At 38.2% G+C, this 6,101-nt stretch overlaps 1 long non-coding RNA gene across 8 annotated transcripts; it reads right to left on the bottom strand.

Moving 5' to 3' along the window:
- Positions 1 to 918: 918 nt before the first annotated feature.
- Positions 919 to 5,659, bottom strand: LOC110696540. 8 transcript variants are annotated; one of them, XR_002506313.1, is made up of 10 exons: positions 5,395 to 5,658; positions 5,049 to 5,287; positions 3,758 to 3,905; positions 3,506 to 3,643; positions 3,318 to 3,434; positions 3,100 to 3,242; positions 2,129 to 2,272; positions 1,656 to 1,715; positions 1,116 to 1,401; positions 919 to 960 (listed from the first exon to the last, which is right to left on the bottom strand). It is a non-coding gene; the product is annotated as an uncharacterized LOC110696540 (long non-coding RNA). The 8 variants fall into 8 exon arrangements; XR_002506314.1 differs by lacking the exon at positions 919 to 960 and having other exon boundaries at positions 1,007 to 1,401; positions 5,049 to 5,117; positions 5,207 to 5,287; XR_002506318.1 differs by lacking the exon at positions 919 to 960 and having other exon boundaries at positions 1,006 to 1,401; positions 3,100 to 3,253; positions 5,395 to 5,659.
- Between the last annotated feature and the right edge of the window lie 442 nt (positions 5,660 to 6,101).

Genomic DNA, 6,101 nt, shown 5'->3' with positions numbered 1-6,101 from the left:
CACAATCCGTTTATCAAAATCAACCCTCAATTACATAGATTACCTAGGCCGGGTTTCATCCCGAAACCCTAGCTAGGAGACTACTCACACATATTCATAATCAAAGCAATAATGAATTCCAAAAGCATAATAGATATAAACATGAATTCTGATTAATGAATAATAAAGCTTGATTAATAAACAAGAATGAATAATACCAATTGTATTAATGCGAATCAATGGAAAAGTTCAGAACTTTGATATCCGTCGTCAATGAATAATACAAAGAATCTTCGCAAATCTTGCTTCAAATCAATCCAAGAAAACTAAAATCTCTAGAAATATCTCTAAGAAAACTAATGAATCTCTAATACTAAGAACGTTCTCCAATAACTCTCTACAAAGGCTCTCAAAACTATCTCTAAAAAACTGTCCCTGGAATCCTCTTAAAGTCGGGCCTTATATACGTCTTCTAATTCGGAAAAGTCAAGCGCGCAGTTAACCCTGGATCAGCACGGCCGTGCTGAATTTGGCACGGCCGTGCTAGATTGTCAGTAGGTAAACCGGATTTCTTCTTCAATTTGGCACGGCCGTGCTATATATGGCACGGCCGTGCAGCTTCCTGGCACGGCCGTGCTAAAAATGACACGGCCGTGCTGAATATGCTCTAGCACGGGGCTCATACTGAAGCTGACACGGGCACGGGCAACATCTGGCACGACCGTGCTAATGGCCTGCACGGCCGTGCTGGTGCGTGGATACTGACACGGCCGTGCTATTGGCTTGCACGGCCGTGCTGCCTTGCCTGGGGTTGCTTGCTTATAGGCCAGCACGGGTGTGCCTATGGTAACACGGCCGTGCTGCCTGTGCTATGTAATCAATGCACGGCACTTGAACTTCCTTAACTCCTCGGACTTCGGTCAAGGCTAGCTCGGTTACGCATCAAGGGCTCGGGATCCGATTAAACTCGGTTGATATTACCTGAAAACACATAAAAAACAAACCGAAAACCCGTGAAGCATGTAATATGGGGAACGTAAGCATAACAAGGTAATAATCGGCCAAAACGGCCCCAAATACATCCAAAATCATCCTAAAATATGCTCTAAAGCGCGCAAAGTGCGCTTGTCACTAACCTCAGTGAAAGCCAGCTCCACATTGGTTGCTTCAAGAGCAGAAGTCTCCATGAAGACGAGACCCTACTGTTCTGCAAAAGCCTTCCCTTCATCAGTAGTAACAGCAACCAGATGCCGAAGATCTGACTTGTTACCAATTAGCATGACCACAACATTCTGATCAGTGTGCTCCCGTAGCTCTCTCAACCACCTTGCAGCATTCTCAAATGTAGCTTTCCGGGTGACATCATACATAAGCAAAGCACCCACAGCTCCTCGATAGTAGGCACTGGTTATGGCACGATACCTATTTCAACAATAAAGATAGGTCCAATTTAGTTAATTGCTGTCATTCACAAATTGGATAAGAGATAATATTAATTAACTCATAGCAAAGTATGCATACCATTTCTCACAGAAATTAAAAGAAAAGAATCGAGTTGTGAGTTCTAGAAAATGGAAGGGAAATAAATCTATATATTAAAAGAAAAAAAAAATTCAATTGTCATTCCTTAATTTGCCTCAACAGCAAAGATTCTAATGATTTAAGAAGAAGAATACCTTAACAGTTACCTTGCAAACCAGATCATAACATTGTCAACAGCAAAGATTCTTCTGACACTGCAGCAATCATAACAGGGTTTAATATTGTGGAAAAACCAGTAGTATAACTTCTGGAAAGGAATCAGCAACTACAGATAATCACTTAGCTTCCATATTCAGCAGATCAAATGAAAAAAGAAACTGACTGAAGAAAATCATAACCATGACAAAAGGGGTAGGTTCCATAAGTTTGCATAACTAAATGTTAACAAAACAGATGATGACATAAATCAAATAAAGATGAAATGGCTAGGAGAAGAGCTAACTGAACATGGCATCAGCCTAGTAAACACAGTAAGTGCTTGCCATTTACAACATCTTTATATATAGAAAAAAACAGACAGCAAGTTCTCTTGTGAATAGCCAGAGTAATCCTGATTTCTTTTGTTGAAAATGACAACTTAACAGTAGCTAGATTGCCATAACTCTACCTGAATCAAGCTGGAAACTGTCTACCCATTTTCTTAATCCATCCACAAACGTTGTGTCTTGGTTTCTTGGCTGTATCGTTGTTGCTGCTTTGGTTATGCTGCTGGTTGTGTGCTGCTGCTGCCATTATTAGTTTGTGCTGCTGGCTGAATCAACATGCAGAACCACGAAAAAGAATCAGAACAAACACACTATATGTGTAGGAGTAAATTACAGCAGGGTGCTCCGAGTAGACTGGAGTAATAAGAAGACTTTATTATAATATCTATCAGCTCAAACAGATAACTGAATCGAGGAGCTTTTAGATCAAGCAAAGGTATCAAAATTTGATAAAATCATATCCGGATCAAGAAAGATTAGTAGCATGTGATACCATACGTATTTTTTAAGTCATCAAGAGATTAGTTGGCTATATCAAGAGATTGAGAGATAAGTAACAAAAACAATACTAATATGATCTAATCTAGTATACAGAAGAATAATAAATAGAGAAATAACAATTTAAATGAAAATAAATAATAAAGGCAAAGCAAAGTGGTTAATGAATATAGTTGATTGATAAAATACAAAGAAAGAAGGAGATACAGTAAGATGGAATGGAGAAGGATTTGGGTTAAGTTTACACTCCATCAGTAATTCTACTGTTTAGTGGTAACAACCACTACACCATTAGTACAGTACTCCTACTATCACATAAAACTGATGAAACATGAATCTCAGTTAGACTCCCAGATTTTGCAACACGTAAAATCAGGGGGATCAGTTGAGTGAGATTACATGGGAAATGATTTTTGCACTCCTGGTCCTTTAAATCCCAATTGCCCTTTCATTCTTCTTCATTCTTCTTGGAGTGTTAAAATCATCTCCATTTCCTACCCAGAAAATCTTGCTGGATCTAATTCATTAATTGACTCCACACGCAAACAATAACCCTAAACCTACAAACTTTATTAATTAAACAAACTAACAGTACCTGAAATTTAGCTGGATCAAGCTGGCTGATCTTCTTTGAATTATAGGAGCAATTCTTCCAAGTGGTTCTTTTCCAAGAATTATAAAGCCTTGAAGCTCCTTCCCACGTCGTAAAATTCACAAAGGCATACCCCAAATTACCTCCTATTAATTAACTAAATTCAATTAAAGGAAATAAAACCTGAAAAAGACAAGAAAATATAGAGAATAAAGACGCACTTGAAATCAATAGGAAGATAAAGGAAGTCAAACTCCGAACGAGCCTCAGCAGCACTCCGACGCTTCTCATTCTCCTCACGACAATGCTCGTCTAACAGCCGTAGCAGCTCACCCTGACTGCATAAATTAATCTTTGCTTTTAATCTGTAAATAAAACCTGAAAAATAAATAAAGAGAATCGATAGTACCTAAGGCGAACTGGGATGTTACAGATCATCAGAGAAGTGCAATCACGAATCGGGTAAGTAGCTAGTGGAAGTGGAGCATCAGCATCACCATCACCAGGAATTTCAGTGCCAACTCCATAGGTATCAAATGATCAGCACCTGCCAGTACGTTATCATTAAGCACACTAGCTATCGAATCCAACAGGAACATTCACATTTTCTAAACAACTTCAACAGCAAGATTATAAGAAAGGGAAGCTGAAAATTTCATACCAGCATTTTTGTAATTTGGCCATGCATATGATGATCCAAGGAAATACTGGTTTTCTATATAAATGAAATGTTGAGCAGATCTGATTGCTTCAATGTATTCTGTTTGGATGCTCTTGTCTATCACCAAATTCTTGGCACAAACCAGGTTCTGCAATGAAAACAGGTTCTACTAGTGTAAGAAGCCTGAGATGATGAAAGAACCTAATTTCACTGTATTTTAAGTAAACTGAGGATCATAGTTCAACAAGAAGAATTCAAGATGTCAAATCTACCATATTATATGATGCTACAAACCCAGCTACTTGCAGTTTTTTCCATCTTAAAGCATCATTATCTATTTTTGGGCATCCGCATTTTAGTCCAATAAAGGGAACACATTGTCCTACAAAAGTAAAATATATGTTTTGACCTATCACAAATACTCAACTCTTTCTCCACTAATCAAACCAAAATTTTACTACAAGTTTTATTAAAAAAATTTCTGCAATACAAGTTCGACTTTAGCGCCTAAAGTGACATACTTTTGAGGACATACAGATTTCATTATAGTTCAGAATCAAATGCTACAACCAATCATAATTTTTGAAGACATCATGGTGTAATGGTGTATGTTGTGGCCACATATAAGTCAGTCAAAAATGAATTAAGGAATACTATAATACTCTTAGAAAAAGGAGCCTAATATGTACTTGCTAGACGTGTGAATGCCATATGATCTGAAGGGATAGTTGGAAACTTGGCAATCACCTTAAGTTACATTCACCGGATAAGGTTTGACTTATAATGAAACCAATATGTTGCACTGAAGTCATGAAGATTTGGCTCCAACGACAACAACCAGACTGTCCACATGAACGGTACACAAACCTCTAGTGATTTTCACATAGTAATTAACAGCACATACACTATAATGAGACATTGCTACAAGCGCATATGTAGCTAGCCAGAAAATGAACCTAGAGTAACATCAAAAGATCAACATATATCCTCCTATCGTTATTAACATCAAAAGATCAAAATATCTCCTCCTATCTTTCAATAACATCAATATATAATCGTCAATCAAGTGTCACGACGAAAAAAGTTATTGGATATCAGACGTGTGAGGAAACTAAAATTAATCAATGTATCCGCAATAACAACAATATTGCTAGAAATTGAAGATCTAAATCCTAAAACAATTTATTTTTTTTAGAAAAAATGTTCTACAACTAAGAATAGTTCCGTTTGCAACAATCATAGGAAAATAGAGCTACATCTACTCAAACAAAAACAATTATTGATTGCTCACCTCTATCGTAGCATGAATCGCAAATTACTCCAGCAAAATAACGACGACGAAAATCACAGCAGTCACACACTAACACACACAGTACACAAGAAATCTTCAATAATAAAAAAATATCAAACAAAAAAAATCGAAGAAAAAGGGGGGAATTGACAATAAACCCTAGAAAAAGAAGGCCCTGCCGCCGTAACAAGGAGGCCGTTGTGGTGGAGGTAGAGTCGTGCGCGCTTCAATGACAAACCCTAGATTACCACAACCCTAAAATTACTAAATTGAAAAGCAAATCAACGACAAACCCTAGATTGCGAATGAATTCGAGGGATTAAGTAGACCACAAGAAAAATCTTACCTCGAAGCTGCTTCAATGGAGGTGAGAAAGCTCATAATTGGTTTCAATGGAGAATATAGAGCACGGCGAGTTCAATGGAGACCAGAGATATGGAGAGAGAAGGAGGTGCTGCTTCAATGGAGTGAGAAAGCTCGTAAATCACTTCAATGGAGAGAGAAGGAGGTGCTGCTTTAATGGAGTGGAAATTCGAGATGGTGGAAGAGAAAGCGAAAACGAGAGGGAAACTAGAGATGGAAAAGTATGGGGAAAGAAAGAAAGAACGAAAGAAAAGCACGCAGCCCGGTTTTTTTTTAAAAATTTCGCACCGGTTTGACACTATTTCGCACAGGTTTGGTTTGAACCGGTGTGAAATCCCTTTCTCCCTTTTTTTTTCCTCGTTTATAATTCGCACCGGTTTAATAGGAACCGGTGCGAAAAGTCATTTTTCCAATCCCGCCCATTTCTTTTACCACCGGTTTTCAAGAACCGGTGCGAAAAGTGCGGTGCCTAATTCATTTTTTCTACTAGTGTTAGGAGTTTTTCGCGTGGCACATCTTGTGGTAGGGACGGTTTACGTGCTCAGCACCTTTTGGATTGCTTGAGTGGTGCTGTTGTGGCTGTCTCAGATGAGTTAGTTGACTCTATTTCCAAGGTGGTTAATCTCTTTTTAGCTGGAAGATGTCCTATGGAACTAGGAGAGTATATTGCTAGTGCTCCTCTCACACCTC

This window comes from Chenopodium quinoa, unplaced genomic scaffold (genome assembly GCF_001683475.1).
Source record: "Chenopodium quinoa cultivar QQ74 unplaced genomic scaffold, ASM168347v1, whole genome shotgun sequence".
NCBI classification, from domain to species: domain Eukaryota; kingdom Viridiplantae; phylum Streptophyta; class Magnoliopsida; order Caryophyllales; family Amaranthaceae; genus Chenopodium; species Chenopodium quinoa.
Note: the sequence above shows the minus strand (reverse complement) of the source record. Positions and strands in the feature narration are given on the sequence as shown.